Source organism: Camellia sinensis, chromosome 2 (assembly GCF_055761805.1).
Source record: "Camellia sinensis isolate YWXY chromosome 2, ASM5576180v1, whole genome shotgun sequence".
Taxonomy (NCBI): domain Eukaryota; kingdom Viridiplantae; phylum Streptophyta; class Magnoliopsida; order Ericales; family Theaceae; genus Camellia; species Camellia sinensis.
This window is the reverse complement of record NC_138962.1, coordinates 43,490,558-43,515,744: the sequence shown is the minus strand read 5'-3', so window position 1 is coordinate 43,515,744 and position 25,187 is coordinate 43,490,558. Positions and strand designations below refer to the sequence as shown.

The following is a 25,187-nucleotide window of genomic DNA, read 5'->3' as shown; positions in this document are numbered from 1 at the left end:
TATCGAGCGGGAAAAAATACACCTTCTTTTGTGTAGAAAGCTAGGGTTTACAAAATCGTTTTAGGCATATTACTTACACTAGAAAGCTCTCTCTCTCGCTTTGTCTCCATCACCGTCGGGAACAGGAGCACCACAGCTATCGCACACAAACACCACTGTCGATCCACCATTGGAGCATTACCCAGGTATGTCCTTTCTATTTCGCCCTCTCTGTCTCCCTATCTTTGTCTCTCTCTGTCTTCTTCCATTCGCATGGCTTCACACAAACCCAACCCCAAATCGACCCACCCACTGCAATTGAGTTTAATACAGATTCCTTCTCCACCGGGAACAACCACCATCGGCTCTCTTTTTCCTTTTACTCATTCTTTCCCCCACTCTCTCTCTCTCTATATATACACACTATTGTAGATACCCCATTTTTGACCGTCCTCAAGACTTGGACGTCACCATTGGAACACTTGGTGATTACCCTTGTTTGTGTTCGTCTTGAGTTCCCGGAGGTCTCGGTTGCGCGCCTTGCCTCAGGATCCCTCGACTCGACCGTGTTGTGTCTGGTTTTGCACCAAACACTTGTGTTTTGCCTCGAAGGGGCAGGGAATGCCTTGTGAGGCATCCCCACACATCACCGGCCATGGCTTGAGGCCACCGGCCAGTGCTTTTGTGCCATCGGCAATGTATATTGCCGGTCGGCACTCTTTGTTTCCGGTCGGCCATTTATTTTGCCAAAATGGCAATTTTGAATGGCCGATCAATGTTCATCTACTTTTGGTAGATATTTTGTGCCAGCTATGATAGCTGGCACCCACCTTTTCTCCCCTCCAGTGTATGGAGGGATTTCTCACATGACAAGCTTATTTGACAAGCTTTACAAGAGAGAGCTCTATAAGAGAGAGTCTCCTCTCTTGGATTTAGTGTTAGAAAAACATAGTTAGAGAGCTCTGGTTTTAGGTTGGGATTTGTATATCTATCCTATATCTCTCTCTCTCTCTTTTGAGCTTAGTGTGTGTGTTTTGTCTTACTTTTGCTCACAAGCACCCACCATCACACCATCCCTTGGAGCTGAGGCCTCTTGAGGGTTGTTTTGGAGGTTTTGAAGCTGGTTTCAACCTAAAGAAGCTGTTGGAGCTCCATTGTTGAAGAAGGTCTTCAAGGGTAAGAAGCTTGCTCCTTTTTACCCCTTTCTTGCATTGTATTTTTGCCTACCTTACAACTGTTTTTGTGTTTAGTATATAACATAAAAAATTTCTATTTTTAGGCCCTCTAAATAGTTTGTTTAGAGTTTTTTGTGATTTGAGGTTGTTTGACCCCTCTTAAGCCTTGTAAGGCTCCATTTTGTGCCATTTTGAGTGAGCTCCGAGACCTTGGTGTTTGGGCCTCCTCACTACTGAAATCTTGAGGGATTTCAGAGGTGAGGATGGTGCCTTGAGGTCCCAAGAATGAGAGGGCCACCCCCTCTCCTTGTTGTCCTTGAAAAGGACCATTTTTGCCTCTTGAGGGAGCACCTAGCTTAGGCTCTTGTTGACCATGCCTTAGCTGTTATTTGTGCTTATTTTGCCATGAAATAGCATTGTTTTAAGTTGGTTTAGACACACCATTCTTTCTTTGTATACTTGTCTTGTAATGCCATGAAATTGCCTTAACATGTATCTAGCATTTAGACCACTATGCTTACTTGTTTTGGCTTAGCTTTGTGAAGCTTTTATGCATGTTTCAGTGTCCTTGAGGTCAGTTTTGGGTCATTCGGGTCATCCATGCTTTGCTTTGTATAGCTACCATGTAACCCCCCCCTTTGGCTTGCCTTGAGTTTTAGACCATTGTTGCATGCTTAGCTTTAAATGTTTATTTGGTTTTGCACCATCCTTAACATGATTTTCAGAGCTTGGTATGTATGCCATATGTCCATGTTTATCTTCTTTTAAGTGTGCTTAAAAGTTGTCTCTTCAATGCTTAAGTGTTGGCCCATTTGCATGCATGTTTGTATGTGTATTTGCCCCTCATTCCATAGCATTTTGGCCACTGTTTTAGGTTAGTTTGAGGGCTGCCTAAATTAGTCTAAGTCCACTCTTGCATGTTGTAGCATGCTTACCTTGTATGTTGTAATACATTTGGCCCCTTTGGTATGTTGTTACATTCTTAGGTGGTAGTACATTTAGCATGCATTCCTTGCCAAGTTGTCTAACTTGTTGTATGCCTTGCATGTGTGCACATTGGCACTACACATTGCATGCATCTTGGTAGCATCCATGCATTTCCATGTCGCATCCTTAGCTCACATGCTTAGGATTGCATTCCATTTGCATGCATGCTTGGCCTCTTGAAATGCTTGTGATAGAGGTTGAGTCCCATTGGTTTGTTTATGTTCATTGCATTCCATATAAAAAATGCACACTTGATTCTTTGGGCCATCACGCATGGAAATGCGCGATTGATGGTCCAAGAACCAAGGATCATGGCCCTTCGAGTCATAAACATGATAAGGGGTGTGATTGGTGCATACATTGCTTGAATTACATTGCCATGCAAAGCTCTGTCTTCTGCTGCTGTCAAACAGATTCTGCAGGAGCTTTTTGCCGATCGACTGCATGGAGTGCCGACCGGCAATCCATCGGTGGCCGATAGATTCATTTTTGGCCGATCGCCACCAAATCACAGCCGATGAGGATTCCATCCAACCGGTGGCATTCCCCAACATCCAGTGAGCATATCCTGAGACTTTGGCAGTCTCCAGAGAAGCAGAGCAGGGAAAACAGAGGCAGCTTGCGCATGGCAGTGGACTTCCGAGCAAGACCCGAGCACGCGTGCATTGAGCTCTCTTCCCGAGGCCCTTTTTCTTGCTTTCTTAAATTAATTAATTGGTTTAATTAATTTAGTTGGTCTGTAATAATTAATTAGCTAGGTTAGTTAATTCGTTATTTGAGTTGTATTATTCTTTTGGTCCCTCCGAGCGAGGGCGAATTTGTAATAAGTGTGGGTGAGTGTGTGCATGTCTTCCAACCCCCACTTCTTTCTCCCTTTTACTTACCTGCTTTGATAGTTAGTAATAGGACATGTTTAATTTAGCATACCTTATGCTATGCATGCGTGCATCATTCATTAGTATTGCATGAACCGGACTCGGCGCATCATGTTAACTGCATTAGTACTTCAAATCTAATTCGAATATATGCTACTTGTGCATTTTCACATGTCATTCATAGACTAGTCGAGCCTACTCTAGTGACATCCTGCATGCGCTGCATTAGACATTTAAACATGAACTAGGATCTTGCATATGATTACTAACTAGTTTTTTTTTTGTTTTGGCACGGAGTACGATGTAAGCATTTATGCTTTAGCATTCTTGCATGCGTGTGAGTGTTGCCATGATAGCATGATTACCATGAGGCTAGCTGCTTATGTGATATAACTACTTGAATGCCTGTGGGTGAAGGTTGGATTGCCTGAGTTGGAATAGCTCATTGAAATCCGTGTTTTAGCCTACTTGCGAGTAGCAAATTCCAAAACATTTTTTCAAAGCAAACGGATATGCAATGCTTATTCCCAAATTAGGCAATCTAGTCTATACTTTTGTGCTTTGCGCATAACTAAGTAATTCTAGGCTAATAACCGGTTTAAGAACACAAAACGTTTTCAAAATCGGATATGATGGTTAGTAGAGGCCGATCTTCGGATCGGGCGAGAGGGGGTGCTCATAGCTGACCTTCCCCAATCGTACCCAAGTTCTCGAGTCGAGGCAACTTTGGTGATGACGGACACGTGGCCTTTGGCACCGAGTCAGGGTTTCCTAAATTCCCCAAAATAAAATATTTAGGTGGCGACTCTGTATCTGGCAAAGCAGTCCATGTTTGGCAGTTCTTTTCAAAAATCTGTTTCTCAAAACGATTTGTCGGATTTGGACTCTTTGGTTCAGATTAAGAACCGTGACACAAATCGAGTCCGAACTGTAGCGAGGGTCCCTCGCGGGCGCGTGCTACTGTTTCTGGCGACTCTGCTGGGGATTTAGAGAGCTTGACTCGAACTCGTGATATCCTATTTTGATTTCATTTATGTGTCTCTTTGCATTGCATGTGCATTGGTGCGCCTAGGACACCGTGTTTGCCATCTGCCATTCCTGAACGGTTTGCCGGAGGCTTGACTTTGTCAAAGCATTCCATAAGGCTGGCCGGTTGTGGGCTCTGACAGTATGGGAACACAAACCCCGGTTTTTACCGGGGCACCCTTTTCGACCATTCGACCTAGTGCATATTTGGATCCATAGTGACCATTCCAAGTTAGGACAGGTTGCTTACCCGATTATAGGTTGTTTGAAACCGCTGCGTGCGTAGTGAAACCCTAGCTCCTGACAAAATGGGACAGGGAAACCCTACCCCTCTATAGGGGTGTCTTGGCTCTCACTTATCTGCTATGTGCTTTAGAGTGTATCTCTACAGGAACGTACATATCAGTTTGCAAGATTGAGTATTAGGCCCGAGGGCACCAGTATCAGTGTTATGAGAATTAGTTATATCTGTGGGTATTCGATTCCGTATTTTGGGAACAGTGATTCTGGGGAACAGTGATCAGTAATAGAGTGCAGTTGTTCGGCTACGCCCGTGTTGGATCTGTTTGGGCTGAAATGCTGTTTGTTTTCCTTTCCGTTCAGAGGTTCAGAGAGTTGATACAGAGTAGCTAGTGTTCCCCCTTGCTGAGGCAAGACAGATATCTGATCCGTCAGTCACCGTTTAATACAGCGGACTTATGATAACACAGAATTCAGAAGAGATTGTGGTTATGACAGCTACGTTAGATCAAGGGATCACCCTACGGGATGAAACCAATGTTGATGTATCGCATCCGCCTAGGTTGCCTGTCGCGCACCCGGTCTGGGCCCCCCAATTGTATCAGGCTCGCGAGCCCACTACATTCGAGCTGATGGGAATGATTGGTGACCTCCAGAGATCCGTGGCCGATCTGGCCTATGGAATGTCGGCTTCGCCGCCAGCAACACCGTATGCCGGGAATTTCATACCACAGGAGCCCCCGCTACTGGGGCGGATTGTGATAGAGCTCAGCCAACCAGAGGTTACCTCCAGCTACAGCAACGATGTGTCAGCAACAACCGGGCTTCACTCCGATGTAGTAACTCAAACCCCCGATCAAGCTGAGGCCAGAGATAAGAACAAAATGAAGGCAGATGCCGATCCCATTGAACAACTACTGCGGGCAGTCGAGGCTTTGAAAGCCGGGGGGATGAACAAGCAACAGATATCTGCAGTTGTGGCAAAAACTGTGGAGGATGCTTTCCCCACTCCACCTGAGGGTAGTTCAAGTCAGTCAGAAAATCGGGATAGGCCCCGTCATGCCAGAACAGTTCCTCCTATTCCCAACCCTGCACCTGGGAAAGATCAGAAAACCAAGGCAGTGCCTGCCGACCCTTTTGCTAGTGCGTCTAGTAAGAATACTCAGACTTCAAAGTACCTGGCCCGAGGGCGCAGGATCTTTCATGCTCTCTACATGCCTCTGTCTAAGGCACTTCAGATTCTTGCCGAAAGGGAGCACCTCAAACCCCTTGAACCTCGGCCTCTCCCGAAGAATCTCCCTCTCACACATGATGCTGCTTTGTGCTGCGCGTACCACCAACAGACCGGTCACGCCACCGATTACTGTTTCCGCCTTCGCCATGAAGTGCGAGATCTGATCGATAATGAGGTCATTCTTCCACCTACCTCAGCGAAGTCTGTTACCACCAAGCTGTTGGACTTTGAGGATGCTGCGAGAATATGATCAGGGGTTGGACCACCTGCGGGCGGTGCTCGGTGTATTTTAGATGTGGCGTCTGGCACGCACTTTTTGAGCATTTGTAAATGTAGTTTTGCAGCTTCTGGCTTGGGTTTTGAGTCAGTTCTCTGTTTTGTTTTTTAGTCTGCCTCTTTACTTCGAGTCAGTCTTTTTGTTTTTGGGTCTGTCTTGTGGTACCGAGTCAGTCCCGTTGTATAGGATGTCGAGTGATTCCGGGGTGGTTGCCTCGAACACCATTTTTTTATTTAACCTTTTTGCTTTCTTTTTGAGTCTGTCTCTGCTGTGGAGCCAGTTACATCTGAGAAACCTGAATGAAACAGCTACGGCTATCATGTTTCCGTGCTTATTGTTTGTTTTGGGCTAGTTGTGCCAGAGGGTTTGAATGGAACGGCCCTGCATTCTACATGCTCTTCTGTGCCTTGAGAATTATTGCATTGACCTAAGTTCTTCAAAACTTTTTTCGAAACATTGTGATAAAAACGAAGAGGAAGGAATTCCTCCGGTTTTGTAAAAATTTGATCAATTGAGAGAAAGAGAGGCATGCTAAGCCCTTAATGAATGAAACCATGCTTGTTAGCGTGAGTACTGAGAAGGACCCTGGCTTGATCCAGATTGGTTCCACACTATCTTCGGCGCGATCGATTTGTCGCTTTCTTAAAAACTTTCAAAAACAAATGTTTTACGCGGCCCTGTGAAGACCTGTGTGGAATCGCTCTTGAGATTGTGCAGCCTAGGATCGCTCTTAGCCTCAAGATTTGACCTGTTTGTTTTGAACCTCGAACTCATTCGAAACATTCAACGGTCAACTGTCGGAGGAGGCCCGTGTGGCCAGTTTTGAAGTAGCCCTCGAACAAGAGGCACCAAAGCCGAATAAAAAAGATTAGATCTCACCAGAAGAAGCTCGTGGAGCAACCATGATGGATTCTTTTGCAAATCATTGCAACAGCCGTTCTCCTAGATACAGAGAGGCTTCAACTTCAAAAACCATTTGGCATGGACTTGTTACACTTTTACCCCTTGAGAGGCTCGCTGGGCCGAAAACCTGGAAGGGCGACCCAGGCAAAAGTTAGAGCAAGAGAAAAATACAAAAAAAGAGAAGAAATAAAATCAATAAAAAAGAAAAAAAAAAAGAGAATGAAAAGATACAAAAAATCAAGAAAAAAATCGAGAAAAAAAAAGAGAAAATGAAAAGAAGCTCGCAAGGTCGAAAACCCGCATTGGGCACCTTGGCAAGAGTTAGAGCCTGAAAAGTGAAGGTTAAAATACCCGAGTGTACCTTAACCGGAACTACGTAAGGCTTGATTCCCATGTTTGGGATACGTAGGCAACTTCATCCTGAAGTCCAGGCCCCAACGCTCTCATAGCGACTAAGTCCATGTAATGGTTTTTAATCATCCTTGATTCCCATGTTTGGAGTATCTAGGCAACTTCGTCCTGAAGTCCAACCCTCAACACCTTCAAAGTGACTATGTCCATATATTGATTTTGACCATCTCCGTCTTCTCAGCATCCGAGAGTTCGTTTGCAATCATCACTGACGAAGACTGTTTACCAAATGCTACGGCGTCATCCAGACAAGGGGCAACTTTCCGTTGCCATGATGTCGCCATTCAAACCAGGGGCAACTTTCCATTGCCATCCACCCCTTCCAAGCCAGGGGCAATTTTCCATTGCCTCCGATCCGAGGTTGCGCATCTCGAGGGTAAGTTCCACGCTTGTTTAGCACCGGTCGTTTGCAAAAATAGTTTTTGAGAATTTTTACTGAGGTTGACTAAGTTTTCTCGAAAATTGTTTTATTTTTCAAAACTTGGACCATTTTCTAGGACCCAAGAAAGGAAAATTTTCAGTGCTCATAGTCTGACCTGCATGGTTTTCAAATCAAAAATCGAACAAGTATGTTAATCCGACTCTCATCTTGATCAAAACTGTTTTAGTAGAAAAACCAAAACAAAAAATGGTCAAAATGATGAACTAGGGGCACAGTTGAGTCAGGCGTCCTGTCTTTCCCCCGTCGCCAACATACTTGCCAGGAGGGCACTCTACCCACCAGAAGAAATGGCTGTGAGCTAATGGCATCGGCATGAACCCGCAACTTCCTATTCATTCATTAATCACCTTGGGGAGGGACAAAAAATGAGAGAATAAAGAATAGAGATGTGTAAGTTGAGAGAAAAAGCGAGCCAAAGGGTTTTGAGAGAAAAACCGAGCTTGAGTGCCAGAGTGATGTGAGGATCACAAATGAGAAAAGGGTGGGAAACAATACCCAGAGAAACTGGCTCCTCGTGATCTGAGGTCCCCCGTCTCCGTTAACGCGTCTGTATGTCGTGTATTTTGTTTTGTTTACCTCAACCTTTGTTTTGAGTCTTTTCCGAGCGTGTCTCGTTGTGTTTAGGTTGGATACCCTTGTGTTTGAGTCCTTCCTGCTGTGTTCAGTTGTAGGCTCGATACCCCGGTTAAAAATCCTTTTTTATTCCGAAAACCGTTTATGCTCAGAGTGCTGTGCCATTCTCTTCATCTGTGCGAAGCAAAAGAAAAAGAAAAAATTCTAAGCATCTGAGCGTGTTTCAACTTCAACTGGTTCCGTCTTTGTGTTCCGTCTTGTCAGATTGGGCTGTTTGTTCAGGATTTGCTGTGTGCAGAATGAACCGAGTGTGATGATAGGGGCTGTATGCAGACTAATCCCCAACAGGGTATGGGCTGTGCGTTCTGTTTGAGCAGTGTGTTGCTTGGGCTGTTTTGCTATGAGGCCGTTTGGTTATCTGATCATTACAGTACAAATGCTCAATTTTCAGACAACAGGTCAATTCCATTCACATTGAGGTGTAACATGATGTGATGCGATGCAATACATGAGATATGTAAATGTAACACTTTTTAAGTAAAAAGTATGTTCATTTCATTATCCTTTTCAAGTATATAGCTTTGAAAACAAAAATCTGCCTGCGGCAGTACAAGGTAATCTAACTACCAGCGAAGAGAAGAAAAACAAAAAAGAAGAAGAAAAAGAAAAAGTACAAAAAAAAAAGAAAAGCAGCAATCTGGATCATCAACAGTAGTCTCGGGTCCGGGGATCTGTCCTCACCCTCTTCCTGGACGAAGGTCCAAGGGCATCGTCATCAGCATCATCATCTGAGCCTGAGTCTGAGTCGTCTCCAACCTCCTCAGATGACCCGGCCTGTGCCTCTGCCTCTGCCTCGGACTCGTCATCATCATCATCGTCATCATCAGGGGTCGGCGCCCAAGAGCTACTCCCGACATGAACACGCCCCCCTGATACGGGGACGTATAGCGTCTCCGCGCTCTCCTCGAGCAGGAATAGAGGGCCCAGCCGGAGCACCACCCACCGGAGGAATCTGGAAGGGAGGCTGAAAAGCACAAAAGGCAAATACATCAGAATACTGTGAGCAGTGTATCAGTGCAGAATGCAGTGTACAGTGTATAAATGCCGTGAGCAGTGTATCAGTGCAGAATGCAGTGTACAGTGTATGAATGCCGTGAGCAGTTTATCAGGGCAGAGTGCAGTGTATAAATGCAGTGTATGCAGTGTATCAGATGTTGTGAGATCAGTGTGTCAGGTGTTGTGTCGTGCATCAGATTACGTGAATCAGCTTATGAATGGTTTGAGACCGTCGTCAGAAGGACACACCGGAATACTATAGAGGGCCAGGAGGTCGAAGGTCCGCTGTAGCATCCCCATCATGGAGGCATTCAACTCCACGTACTGCCTGGTGTACTCGGAGGATGCCTGCAAGAGTACAAGATGTATCAGTATTCCGCAGAATATCAAATAAACTGAAGTGAAATGCCAATGCAAGATACAAAATGAAGTAATACATACCGGAGGCAAGTCGGGGATACCGGCTAACTCATGATCAGCCGGGAGAGGAGCAAAGGGGATTTGGTAGGTCGCCCTATCCTGCCCTCTGTATGTCAGTAAAGTGGGCAGAGCAGGCCAGCTGGTCCCCCGCCCTCTCTGAACTCCACCCCTGTCGCGGACTCGAGCTCTCCTCGATGCTCCTGCTCCAACCTCTGCTCCCGCTCCAGCTGCCGGTGCCGCTAGCCTTTCTCCCTCAACTCGACGGCCACCGCTCAAGGGTCGCATAATGTAGGTCCGGACGTACTCTGCGTAGTCGCCCTCGTCTTTGTGATGCTCTGCACCCCAGTCGACGGTGTAGTCCCTCATGTGCTCAAAAGAGAACCCCTCTGTATGCCTCATATGGGTAGGAGGTGGACCCGGGACTATCTGCTCCGGTAAACCCAGGGTCTGACGCAAGAAACGCTCGCCCAGGTACCAAGCCCGACAGACCGGGCCCTCTAACAGAATCCAGCAACGGGCAGTCTCCCCTGCGCCCTCATAGTGATCTCTCACCACGGCCGGCAACGGAGCCCAGGGCTGCCAGGTGATCTGAAAATAATAAGCAGTTTGTTATCTATCTGTTATCAAACATACAGTGCTAAGCGAAGCCTAAGCAAATTCTAAAGTTGAACATACCTCCGCGGCGGTGATGGTGTCGAAGTAGCGGCGGAAGAAAATAAAAGACTCCCGTGGTCTCCGCACGCATCGTACATCAAAGCGATGAGAAAAGGGGACGCCGAGTGGGGTCTCCACATCAGGTACTAGGGCAAGCCTGGGAAAGTAGGCATACACCCACAACTGCAGAACAGATATAAGTATGACTATCAGATAAAGCAAAATACAAAATAAAGCAGAAATAGCAGAGCCATGTGTTGTGCAGTGTATTGTACAGAATATACAGTGTGTACAGTATACAGTCAAAGTAAAGCAGAGTATATGTGTGCCGCGTGTGCAGTATATAGTCAGTGAGAGGCAGACCGTGGTGTGTGCAGTGTACAGAATACAGAAAACGTGAAGCAAAAATGTAAAAGGGGAAGAAGATGTACCTCCCAAGCTCGCCAGTAGCCACCGAGAAGCTGTCCGCTAAGGCGGGAAGAAGAGCTCATATAACCATACAATGTGGCCAAGCCTGCGCCACCCGAGTCATAATGGCGGATCCGCCTGACATCCACCAGTGCGCTCAACAGACATAGAGGCACGGCGTTCGCCCGGTCGGCGAAAAGAGTCGTCCCGAAAAGGAACATGATGAAGCCCCGCGCATACTGATCCACCTCCTCTGGGGTCATCTACGCCTCCTCCGCCAAGGCTGGCTGGATCCGAAAATGGCTCTCAAACCAAGAGTACCTGACAAACCCCGCTCGAGCGAGAGGAGACTGAGTGCCAAGAAGGTACAGCTGGGCGGCGTCCCACTCACCCATATCGGTGTCGTAGGGGATCGGATCACCCCCTACCCCAATGCCGGTGAGCATCGAGAAATCATAAGGGGTCATCCTCATGTCCCCCGCAGCGGAGAAGTGGAAGGAGTTGGTGGTATCCCACCACCTCTCCACTAAAGCGGCGAGCAAGGGCCTGCAGGTCGTGAGCCGGGAGAGCCCCCTGCAGAAGATGCCGAAACCGGCCTCGTCAACGATATGACGAACCGCGTCTGGAAGCTCTAGGTACTAATCCCGAGCGACGATATTCCCATACCCGCGGATGGTATGGGAATCCCCCTGTAATCAAAAACAACAATTGCGAGGCAATATTCAAAACACAGTTTTAAGAAGCATACAGGTATACAGCATGTGTGCATGTTTTCAAATTCGAACAGACATCGGTTGCCGGTGTACTTACAATGAACTACAACATGTGATGTGTCAGCGTGCTTGAGTGGTTCAGGGCAAATACAGCATGTGTGCATGTTTTCAGACTCAAGCAGATATCGGGTACCAGTGTGTATGCAGTGAAATACAGTGTGCGCCGTGTGTTTGGGTGATTCAGGGTCAGTGCAGTGTGTGTGCACGTGTAAGTTTCAAACAGATATCGGTTGTAAGTTTGTTTGCAATCAACTACAGTGTACAGTGTATCGGTGAATCCGGGCTAAGCAATTAGAGAACAGAATCAACTAATGGCAGTTATGCTCTACATTGCGGAAAATAATAAAACAGAAGAAAGAATGTTACCTCGGAAGCGCCGAAGGACAGATGGGAGGTAGGCTCAGGCAGAAGAAGCTCGGGTGCCACGCCCCTCTCGAAGCTCCGGAACTGGTGTAGTCCATCGGGGAGCATCACGTGAACCGCAAGCCTGTAGGTCTCCGGATCGAACGACCGGATATGAAGTGGCAAAGGGTCAACCTCGGGATCCATCTCGAGCTCTGGAGGGGTCCCGCCTTGTGGAAGATCGTCTGCCATCTCGAAGAGGATGTGAAAATTGCCGGAAGACGAAAAACCGGGCGAGAATGTGAAAAGTCAACAAAAAGTCAACCCTGAGAGGGCCGAAAAAGGCCGGAAAAGCCAGAGTGCGGAAAAGGCACAGATATCGAGAAAAACTCGAGGGAAACAAGTCCCTAGTGGCGGAAATCGAAAAAACAACACCGAAATAAAATTTCAATCGGTTCAAAACGTTCGAAACGCGAAGGTATTCGCGAATCGGACGACGGAATGGAGGCTTGAATGCAAGAAAATGAGGAAATCAAAGGAGGAAAATGATCTAGAGAGAGAGGGAGAGAAATTTCGAGCAAGGGGAAGTGAAGAAAATAGGGCTAGAAGCCCTATTTTAAAAGACCCATAGCAAAATGCCGAAACTGCCTTGATACAGGGACTTTTTGCCGGTCGGCAAAATAGTGTGCCGATGAAAATTGTATGATGGCCGATGGACGGCCGGTGATGCATTTTGATGGCCGGTGGACATCCGGTGGTCTCCTACAGTGATTTTGGAGCCTCCTACACCCTTGTTTGAGTTATGTGTGGGGTCCAAGGCCTTTAGTGCTCAAAACAGTGCAAAACAGTGCATTTCCGACGCTCAACCGGCCTCCGTTTTGACCTCGGGTCGTGTCTTCTGTGCGTGGCACTCGAATTCGTGGAAGGTGTATCCTTTCCGTATCCTTTTGGCTTTTACGAAACTCAAAAGTTGCCCCATGTGCATCACATGTCAATCGCACTGTCTTGTGCACTCGCGTTGTCTAAACGCATCGCGCTATCTTGCGCATCTCATTGCATTTTGCATGCATTCAAATCGCACTATTTTTCACATCTCATTGCATTTTGCATGCATTCAATTACGTTGCTTGCGTAGACCGCATGTTTGTAATCAATTCCATTACTTGCGTAGACCGCATGTTTTGCTTGCGTAGACCGCATGTTTGTTCAAATTCATTACTTGCATAGACCGCATGTTTTGCTTGCGTAGACCGCATGTTTGTTCAAATTCATTGCTTGCGTAGACCGCATGTTTTGCTTGCGTAGACCGCATGTTTGTTCAAATTCATTACTTGCGTAGACCGCATGTTTTGCTTGCGTAGATCGTATGTTTGTTCAAATTCATTACTTGCGTAGACCGCATGTTTTGCTTGCGTGGACCCCATTCTTATGTTCAAATTCATTACTTGCGTGGACCGCACGTTTATGATTAATTACGTTGCTTGCGTAGACCGCATGTTTGTAATCAATTCCATTACTTGCGTAGACCGCATGTTTTGCTTGCGTAGACCGCATGTTTGTAATCAATTCCATTACTTGCGTAGACCGCATGTTTATAATTAATTACACTACTTCCGTAGACCGCATGTTTGTAATCAATTTCATTACTTGCGTAGACCGCATGTTTTGCTTGCGTAGACCGCATGTTCTGCTTGCGTGGACCGCATTCTTATGTTCAAATTCATTACTTGCGTGGACCGCACGTTTATAATTAATTACGCTACTTGCGTAGACCGCATGTTGGTAATCAATTTCATTACTTGCGTAGACCACATGTTTTACTTGCGTAGATCGCATGTTTGTAATCAATTTCATTACTTGCGTCGACCGTATGTTTTGCTTGCGTAGACCGCATGTTCTACTTGCGTGGACCGCATTCTTATGTTCAAATTCATTACTTGCGTAGACCGCATGTTCTACTTGCGTAGACCGCATGCTTATGTTCAATTTCGTTACTTGCGTAGACCGCATGCTTATGATCAATTTCGTTGCCTGCGTAGACCGCGTGCTCCACTTACATGTCTGTGCCTTCACAGCATTGTTATGCTTCCCACTTGCTTTGCGTTGTCACGCATTTTCAAGTACATTAATATGCATGTTGTTAATCACATTGTACCTGTTAAGTTTGTTTTCTTTGCAGGCACGATATTCTATGTACGGTTCATTTAAGGCTGGTGCAACCAGACGAACCGGACGGGTATGATATACTCCGAGTGAGCCATATCGAGAATCGCCACGATCTAGGAGACCCTAAATCCTCTGAAGGTGCAAGTCCTTCGGTGTTTGTTGTGCCCGAACGACTTTTGATAAGTTGCATTATACATGTATTTCAAGCGACTCGCGTCGTCGCATATTCAAGTTCACGTGCATCTCAAAAGCCGCGTGTTGTCGCGCATTCCATGCATCATGCATCGTCATGCATTTGCATTTCAAAAACAAAAACAAAACAAAAAATATATAATTGCATTGTCATGCACCATCGTAAGTAGTTGCATTGTCATGCATCATCGTAAATAGCTACATTGTCATGCATCATCGTAAATAGTTGCATTGTCATGCATCATTGTAATATAGTGTATATTGCATTGTAGCTTACATGCATTCACTGCATCACTTCTTTCTATGGCTCGCGCCATTCCATGATTGAGCTTGGTCCGGTATGTGCCCATACTTTTTACATCGAAACATAGTTCAGTAGACCGTTCTATGTTAGACACGGCTTGTATGTGTACATGCCTTTCCTAGGCAAGATTTGGTTTGGCCCGCAGGCTATATCCATTATATTGCCTTTCCATTCCGTTGCATATTTGTAGATATTACATTATAATTTGCATGCATTCATTGCATCACCTTCCATTTATGGCTTGCGCCTTTCCATGTTGAGCTTGGTCCGGTATGTGCCCATACTTCTCGTGTCAAAGCATAGTTCAGCGGACCGTTCTATGTTAGACACGGCTTGTATGTGTACATGCCTTTCCTAGGCAAGATTTGGTTTGGCCCGCGTGACATATCCGTTGCCATTTCCCCAGCATTTTCATCATATATTACATTGTAGTGTAATTGTTGAATCCAGCATTAGGATCGTAGTCCTTTCCCCAGCGGGTCGTTTCCCCACCTTTGTCATTCCCCCCAATACTTGTTCTTGTGTCCGTCTACATTACTCATAGTTCAGTTGATCGTTCTATGGTAGACGGACTTGTTACCTCCATCAATCTATTTGACATAGGTGTGGTTTCGAACCGCTCATGATTGGATCATGATTCAATTGCTTTGCATATAGTTTGCATTGTTTCAATTACATTGCATCTTCATTTTCATTGTTTATACATTGTTTTGTATATATTGCATATCATTTTGCATCCATTTTTGCATTGTCATGCATGTTGCTAATAACATCGTACCTGTTGAGTTGTTTTATTTGCAGGCACGATATTGTATGTACGGTTCATTTGAGGCTGGTGCAACCAAACGAGCCGCACAGGTATTGTATCCTCCGAGTGAGACGTATCGAGAATTGCATAATTCTCTTACATCCTTTCTGCATTGTAGTGTAGTTTGGTGTATGGTAGCTTAAAATTGTCGCATGTATGCTTCATTACAGCTTTCTTTGCATGATCATAAATTATGTCTGGCTCTGTGCATTGTCTTGCATTTTGCCCCTGCCTTCGGGCGCATATCTTGTTTGTCTTGCATGTTTGTCTGAGTCTTCGGCCTTGTCAAAAATGGGCCGTCTCTGGGCTTTGACATTCACTCCCGTCATTGTTATGACTTTCGAGTTCTGTCAAAGAGGGGCAACTGTAGGCACCCCATTTTTGACCGTCCTTAAGACTTGTACGTCACCATTGGAACACTTGGTGATTACCCTTGTTTGTGTTCGTCTTGAGTTCCCGGAGGTCTCGGTTGCGCGCCTTGCCTCAGGATCCCTTGACTCGACCGTGTTGTGTCTGGTTTTGCACCAAACACTTGTGTTTTGCCTCGAAGGGGCAGAGAATGCCTTGTGAGGCATCCCCACACATCATCGGCCATGGCTTGAGGCCACCGGCCAGTGCTTTTGTGCCATCGGCAATGTATATTGCCGGTCAGCACTCTTTGTTTCCGGTCGGCCATTTATTTTGCCAAAATGGCAATTTTGAATGGCCGATCACTGTTCATCTACTTTTGGTAGATATTTTGTGCCAGCTGTGATAGCTGGCACCCACCTTTTCTCCCCTCCATACACGTGTATGGAGGGATTTCTCTCTTGACAAGCTTATTTGACAAGCTTTACAAGAGAGAGCTCTATAAGAGAGAGTCTCTTCTCTTGGATTTAGGGTTAGAAAAACATAGTTAGAGAGCTCTGGTTTTAGGTTAGAATTTGTATATCTATCCTATATTTCTCTCTCTCTTTTGAGCTTAGTGTGTGTGTTTTGTCTTACTTTTGCTCACAAGCACCCACCATCACACCATCCCTTGGAGCTGAGGCCTCTTGAGGGTTGTTTTGGAGGTTTTGAAGCTGGTTTCAACCTAAAGAAGCTGCTGGAGCTCCATTGTTGAAGAAGGTCTTCAAGGGTAAGAAGCTTGCTCCTTTTTACCCCTTTCTTGCATTGTATTTTTGCCTACTTTACAACTGTTTTTGTGTTTCGTATATAACATAGAAAAATTTCTGTTTTTAGGCCCTCTAAATAGTTTGTTTAGAGTTTTTTGTGATTTGAGGTTGTTTGACCCCTCTTAAGCCTTGTAAGGCTCCATTTTGTGCCATTTTGAGTGAGCTCCGAGACCTTGGTGTTTGGGCCTCCTCACCACTGAAATCTTGAGGGATTTCAGAGGTGAGGATGGTGCCTTGAGGTCCCAAGAAGGAGAGGGCCACCCCCTCTCCTTGTTGTCCTTGAAAAGGACCATTTTTGCCTCTTGAGGGAGCACCTAGCTTAGGCTCTTGTTGACCATGCCTTAGCTGTTATTTGTGCTTATTTTGCCATGAAATAGCATTGTTTTAAGTCGGTTTAGACACACCATTCTTTCTTTGCATACTTGTCTTGTAATGCCATGAAATTGCCTTAACATGTATCTAGCATTTAGACCACTATGCTTACTTGTTTTGGCTTAGCTTTTATGCATGTTTTAGTGTGCTTGAGGTCTGTTTTGGGTCATTCGGGTCATCCATGCTTTGCTTTGTATAGCTACCATGTAACCTCCCTCTTTGGCTTGCCTTGAGTTTTAGACCATTGTTGCATGCTTAGCTTTAAATGTTTACTTGGTTTTGCACCATCCTTAACATGATTTTCAGAGCTTGGTATGTATGCCATATGTCCATGTTTATCTTCTTTTAAGTGTGCTTAAAAGTTGTCTCTTCAATGCCTAAGTGTTGGCCCATTTGCATGCATGTTTGTATGTGTATTTGCCCCTCATTCCATAGCATTTTGGCCACTGTTTTAGGTTAGTTTGAGGGCTGCCTAAATTAGTCTAAGTCCACTCTTGCATGTTGTAGCATGCTTATCTTGTATGTTGTAATACATTTGGCCCCTTTGGTATGTTGTTACATTCTTAGGTGGTAGTACATTTAGCATGCATTCCTTGCCAAGTTGTCTAACTTGTTGTATGCCTTGCATGTGTGCACATTGGCACTACACATTGCATGCATCTTGGTAGCATCCATGCATTTCCATGTCGCATCCTTAGCTCACATGCTTAGGATTGCATTCCATTTGCATGCATGCTTGGCCTCTTGAAATGCTTGTGATAGAGGTTGAGTCCCATTGGTTTGTTTATGTGCATTGCATTCCATATCAAAAATGCACACTTGATTCTTTGGGCCATCACGCATGGAAATGCGCGATTGATGGTCCAAGAACCAAGGATCATGGCCCTTCGAGTCATAAACATGATAAGAGGTGTGATTGGTGCATACATTGCTTGAATTACATTGCCATGCAAAGCTCTGTCTTCTGCTGCTGTCAAACAGATTCTGCAGGAGCTTTTTGCCAATCGACTGCATGGAGTGCCGACCGGCAATCCATCGGTGGCCGATAGATTCATTTTTGGCCGATCGCCACCAAATCACAGCCGATGAGGATTCCATCCAGCCGGTGGCATTCCCCAACATCCAGTGAGCATATCCTGAGACTTTGGTAGTCTCCAGAGAAGCAGAGCAGGGAAAACAGAGGCAGCTTGCGCATGGCAGTGGACTTCCGAGCAAGACCCGAGCACGCGTGCATTGAGCTCTCTTCCCGAGGCCCTTTTTCTTGCTTTCTTAAATTAATTAATTGGTTTAATTAATTTAGTTGGTCTGTAATAATTAATTAGCTAGGTTAGTTAATTTGTTATTTGAGTTGTATTATTCTTTTGGTCCCTCCGAGCGAGGGCGAATTTGTAATAAGTGTGGGTGAGTGTGTGCATGTCTTCCAACCCCCACTTCTTTCTTCCTTTTACTTACCTGCTTTGATAGTTAGTAATAGGACATGTTTAATTTAGCATACCTTATGCTATGCATGCGTGCATCATTCATTAGTATTGCATGAACCGGGCTCGGCGCATCATGCTAACTGCATTAGTACTTCAAATCTAACTCGAATACATGCTACTTGTGCATTTTCACATGTCATTCATAGACTAGTCGAGCCTACTCTAGTGACATCCTGCATGCGTTGCATTAGACATTTAAACATGAACTAGGATCATGCATATGATTACTAACTAGTTTTTTTTTTGTTTTGGCACGGAGTACGATGTAAGCATTTATGCTTTAGCATTCTTGCATGCGTGTGAGTATTGCCATGATAGCATGATTACCATGAGGCTAGCTGCTTTATGTGATATAACTGGTTGAATGCCTGTGGGTGAAGGTTGGATTGCCTGAGTTGGAATAGCTCATTGAAATCCGTGTTTTAGCCTACTTGCGAGTAGCAAATTCCAAAACATTTTTCCAAAGCAAACGGATATGCAATGCTTATTCCCAAATTAGGCAATCTAGTCTATACTTTTGTGTTGTGCGCATAACATAGTAATTCTAGACTAATAACCGGTTTAAGAACACATAACGTTTTCAAAATCGGATATCATGGTTAGTAGAGGCCGATCTTCGGATCGGGCGAGAGGGGGTGCTCATAGCTAACCTTCCCCAATCGTACCCAAGTTCTCGAGCCGAGGAAACTTTGGTGATGACGGACACGTGGCCTTTGGCACCGAGTCAGGGTTTCCTAAATTCCCCAAAATAAAATATTTAGGTGGCGACTCTGTATCTGGCAAAGCAGTCCATGTTTGGCAGTTCTTTTCAAAAATCTGTTTCTCAAAACGATTTGTCGGATTTGGACTCTTTGGTTCAGATTAAGAACCGTGACACAAATCGAGTCCGAACTGTAGCGAGGGTCCCTCGCGGGCGCGTGCTACAACTATATAATTGTTATATGAATTTGGCTATGGTGAGAGTATGTGGATGACCTGTTCGATGAAATTCCAAAATGGGTTTTGAATTAGAGAAATTATGATAGTCTGTTAAATGAACTGGGTTTGGACTGATTGTCTTTTGATCATATTAAAAGATGTTGGAAATAAGAAGAATACAAGGAATGTTACTCTATATAAGCGGTATGAATTTATTGCTTCATAGTTCTGTTTAGCTTGGAGTGGACAAGTTAGGTGGATATAAATTATTCTTCTATTGCTGGTAATTTTTTGGGTTTTCTTTGAGCTTCTATTAGTTGTTAGAAAAAGAGTAAGAGACCAGCCAATGCTCTAACAGCACTGAACATGGGAAAATGTGGTTCTACACTGTTGACCTGTTGTGATGTTAATGGTTGATCTTTGTTTCTCAAGTGATCTATTCATCAATCTTGTTAATGGTATCGAAACTAGAGTTTTGTTTATATGTGGTTATTTCAAGTTACATTTCTTTGTTGGTTTGAAGCTGTAATGGTATTGAAGCTGTAATTATTTCCCTGGTGATTAGGTGATTCCATTTTAATTGATTAGTTTTTCTTCTCATATCTAAATAATGTTTTTTTTTTTTTTTTTTTTTATTCTCCATATTTTAAAACTTGAACTTTTGTGTGTGTGTGTGTGTGTGTGTGTGTGTTTTTTTTTTTTTTTTTTTTGATGAAGCAAAATTGTCATCTAGTACCGAAACTGTGAGCTATTTTTTATTATGGTTCTTAGTATGAACATACAGGGGCTTATGTTGGTGAAACTGCTTGTCAACAAATATCATCCATATGGTTGTCTTAATTAAAAATGTTGGTGATGCGATTGTATCTTAATTTTGTGTCCTTGGGCGCCCTTGGTTTGAGTCCCTGTACATATGAGGTTTGTATCATTGTCATAAAAATATCCTAATTTTGTTAGGAAATTTGTTGTCTTTGCCATAGACATTGTAAAATTTAAATTGCATGGTTCACTAAATATCTATCCATATATTATATTATAACACACAGATTGAGGACTGAGTCACTGGAAACATATAATGATTTATTTAGAAGATACAATGGTTGTTCCTTAAAGTTTTAGCATAAAGTTTTACAGTAGATGTAGGATAGTAATTGGTTGCTTCTGTTTATATCAATAGGATTCAAATGACAATTTCCTTGTTAGGGACTTCAAATGATGGATTGGAAACTCAAAATTATTTTTCGCTGAACATATTATTGGCAAGATCAGTTTCTAATTTTGTAGTTTCAGAGGTAGTAGTGTTTCTAATTAGTCTTTAGTTAAATAAGTCCTTCCCTATCCTTTTTACTTCAGTATATGTTCTGTTTCCTTGATGTCATTTGGGGACAGTATTCTGTGGGCATGTATCTTGACTATTTCTACTTGACCTGAGGGAAAGAATCAAGCTGAAGCAAATTTTAATCTTCCTGAGTTTAACAAGCTAGCAGCGGAGGTCAAATTGACTGTATGATCATAGTCTGGGTGAGTACAATTTCTGCGAGCTACTCCAGAATTTGGTCATAATCCTATAGCTTACCTCCAACTCGAGAATCAATATGAGACATGCTTGTAAAAGTTTTGACTAAATTTTTCTAATTTTTAAAATTGTATAGTAAAAAAATGGACCTAAAAAGTACATAGATATTTTTTTTTGACTAGTATGGTCCTTCGGCACATCAATCTCAAATGTATGAGATCCTTTCTCAGAAAGAATGTAACCCATGTCTGCAGTTTCCTTAGCTGCGTCATCTCTCTCTTTATCAAATTGAGCAACTGTTTCCTCTCTAGCAATCCTCCTAATTTTTGTACGATGATCAATTCCTTCTTCACTTGACAAGTGCCTCTGTAGACTACCGTCAGTAGAAGGTATTCCTAACCAGGTATAATTCTTCTTTTGCAAAACCAACAAAACTTGGATTAGACAAAACTGCATCAATCACAATCTTCCCCCTCCACAGACTTGCAAATGGAAGAACTTGTAGTTTTACAGTAGGGACCTCCCCGCAAGAGAACTCTTCATTATGAGGCCCAATTGAACAAGACTCCAAGGTAATGCTCAAAGGTGAAATTCGCTGAACCTTACCAAAATCAAGCTCGCGCTGAATATAATCGCCCAGAACCGAACAAACAGAAGGTAAAAGCTTCGCTTCAACAAAAGTCTTGGCTTTTGCCTTCCCATACCAAACCAGTAAGCGCACCCAAGATATCACGGCAAAAAAAATAGAGCACCTGATTAAAAGTAACCCTTTTTCCCACAACCGAACCAAAGACCTAACCAAAGCTTTGTCTGCAGAAAGGGGCTTTGTTACATGTTTCACAATCAACCCGCCTCTCAACCCTAGGTTCTTCCATTGTAGCTCCACATTTCTTCCACAAAAATGAGAAAACCTAATCCCCTGAAAAACCCAATGATTTTGCTTTGCACATTTACACTTGCTGAAAGCCCTTTTGGGTAGTTTTACTTTGTCTAGACAAACTAAATTACCATTGTTTCTTCTATTTACAGAGTGTTGCAGAGGAAACCGCAGAAATGGGCTATGTAATTTGGTGCTCATTATCTCTATTTATACACTAACCCAATTCAGAACTCATTTTCCGGGGACCAAGAACCAGCTCAGTCCCCTAAATTTTCAGAATATTAACCAATGCCAAAAGAATCAACACTTATACAATAATCAAAATGAAACATCTCCAATTACCAATAATTTCAAAAAATAAAAATAAAAAATCAAACACAACCACCAGATATTAGACATAACACTCTGTTTGGATGGGATGATTTGGTCAGAAATCATGAGAAATTGTGAGGACCAAAAAAAAAAAAGAAGAACAACTCTCTTATTTTGGTTATTTCATTTCTCACCAAAAGTAATTGCCTCCCAAAATTCAAACAAAAAAAAATGTCACCCATAACCCTTTCCCACATGTTTTGCTTGCATACCCATCCAAACATATGGTGAAAAACACAATCACTTGCAATTATTTCTTTTCTTTTATCACCCACAATCCAAACAGATTACAAGTTGTTTCCTTAACTCAAAATGGAAATTCATACACATTTTTTTAGGACTTGACAGAACATTAAAGAATTAAGTTTACCAACCAAAAACTGTGAAATCAACATACAGATATGAAATCCATATGAAAGTAAAGATTTTGCACTCATTTTTATAATAGAAATAGAAATACATACATATGCAATATGCATAGATAGATACAATGACATTTAAAGTAGAAAATCAGAGTCTAACAACATTTCTCGAGTACATGTAAGGATAGGATTCAACATAAATCTCGATTTGAACAATTCTCTGAGATTGCTTCTATGAAGTTGCGTCTGTCCTTTGATTTCCCTCGCTTCCTGAATCTAGAGAGAGAGAGTGAGAGAAAGGTCTGGACTTGCTTGTTGATGAGTTTTATATTTATTATTGTCCTTTATCCTAATTATATAAATGGTGTGTATCATAACTTGTCTTTGTAGTCATTTTACCTAAGGTTAAAATTGTAATAAAAAATAAACTAATTAATGATTTGTCTTGAGAGGAAAAGTGGTGTGTAAATAGAGCCTCCCTTGTGTTGAATTCCACTTATCAAATTTACCTTATTGAAGAAGTCATTGGGCCATTGTCGTGAATCAAATGTACTTCAATGTTACATTATATTTTGAAGTTATTATATATATTCTGCCATTAGTGATAGTGATATATGGCATTCTTGCAATCTTTTGGCATCTTATGTTATCCGTGTTGCTTTATCATCAAAGATCACCTTAACTCTTTGAAGTTTTGAATTTTTATATGCATTTTTACTAAATTGGTTTATAAAATAAAATTATTTATATATGAGTTTAGATGTAATTGATAATATATTAACGTTTTCCTCTTTTTTTTTTCCTTTGCAGATTGGTTTTTGATGACGTTTGGAAGCATACTTGCAAATGAAGATCAACTGTTGAATTTTTTTTTCTTGAACTGATACTTAGTTCTAGTTGCAAATCATGATCGAGTGTTATTTTTATTTTTGGACTCAATGTTAGTTTGTTTTGGAATTTGCTACGATGGTTGTTGTTTATTATACTTAATGGATTATTAAATTCCTTTGTTTGATGGATATATTTTCATTTATAATATAAATTGTTTAGTGAATTTTTTTGTGAAATGGTGTATAATAGCTAGTGAATTTATTAATACATTGAAAAGACTATTGAGATATGAGCAGGGATATTTGTGAAATAATAATTTAAATTGGAATATAAAATATGGAACAAGTTCAATGACGAATTTTTTTCGTCATTTGTACTTGTTATTATGACAAAGTGATTATTTGTCGCTAATAAATATTTTTTGTGACAAAATTTATTATAGCTTATATATGAAATATTTGGTTCATTTTGTTGTTCGGTGACTAAAAATTTCGTCATCCATCTATGACTTTTGGAGACAAACAATTTCGTCACCTTTACATCTTACTGTGACGAAATTATTTCCTCATCAATGATCAACATGTGTGACAAATTTATTCGTCAACTGAAGTTATAAATATGGTACTGAATAATTATTTGGTGACGAAAATGAGAATTTTTTGCAACAAAATGTTGTTTTATTAGTGACAAAAATTTTCGTCACTGAAGTAATCTCATTGGTGACAAAATTATTTTTCGTCACGGTGGTTTTTAGTGACAAACATTCAATGACGAAACCGGTGATGAAAATATTTCCTCACAAATATCTATAGTGACGAAATTAGCTCTTTGGAGACAAAAAAATTTCGTCATTCAAGGCCCAACTTGTTGTAGTGGAAGCTGGCGCATCATAGCCTCCATGTTGACTAAGGGGTGCTAATCTATCAGAACTAGTGTGTAGTCTCTTTCTGATGTGGAAGCAGATGACTGGGTTTGACTGAGAACAGGCGAAGTAGTCAGTAACTGCTGAATTGCCGACTGCTGAACCGGTGAGCTATGCCTAACTCTCCTCCGTTTGGTAATCGGGGGTAGCGAAGTAAACACTGGTTGTCCTCCAATAAGATCCTCAAATTGGTAAATCCTCCTTACTCTAGTCCAGAGTGCTCAGGGGGTAACTGCCTCATCTGAAGCAATTGTGAAACACTACCTTGCAAAAAGAAAAAAAAAATGAAAAGAAACAAAAATCAGAAAATGCACAGCACCTCAGCTTAGACAGAGACAACACACGGTTGAAATCATAAGCTGGACAATCTGAACTCAAACACTGATTTCTGCCTCAAAACTGATACCCTCAAACTGATACCCAGACTTGCAACTGATACATACATTCCTGCAGAGTTTCACTCTAAAAGCGTGTATCAAGCAAGTGAAATCCAAAAACACCTCTATGGTGGGGTGGGGTAGGGTTACCCTGTCCTAATTTCGTCAAGAACTAGGGATTCGCTACGCAAGCAAGCGATTTCAAATAAACCTACATTTAGGTGAGCAATTTGTCTTAGTTTCGAACAGTCTCTATTGCTTTCGATATGCAACTAGGTGGATAGGTCAAAAAGGGTACCTCAGCAAGACTACCTAATATACCTCTCGCTCTTAACACCGAGAAGTGAAAGGAGGATCAAATTGTACAGCGGCAGTCCAGAACCAAGGCTTGTGTTCCCATCGTGGCAGAACCTATAACCGGTCAGCCTTATGGCAAGCTTTTCCAAGCAAGCCTCCGAGAAACCGTTTAGGAATAGCAGATGGCAAACACTGTGACGTAGGCGCACCGATGCAAATACAATGCAATGCAAAGAAGCACATAAGTGTAAATAAAATGACATACATAAGTTCGAGTCAAGTTCTCTAAGTCCCCAGTAGAGTCGCCAGAAACTGTAGCTCGACTTTTTCGCGCCCCCTTTCGGAGAGCTCGAATTGGTCCTACAGTTCGAACTCTTGTCACGGTTCTGAATCTAGTCTCACAAGTGCAATGTGAAACTGATAATCACCAAAGAGTCCAATCTAGCAAATCATTTTGGAA

The 25,187-nt window shown here is 42.8% G+C and overlaps 1 long non-coding RNA gene across 1 annotated transcript; it reads left to right on the top strand.

The window, feature by feature from the left end:
- LOC114317165 (uncharacterized) lies at positions 1 to 23,294 on the top strand. Its single transcript, XR_014360289.1, has 3 exons — positions 1 to 185; positions 19,955 to 20,088; positions 23,111 to 23,294. It is a non-coding gene; the product is annotated as an uncharacterized LOC114317165 (long non-coding RNA).
- Positions 23,295 to 25,187: the final 1,893 nt, after the last annotated feature.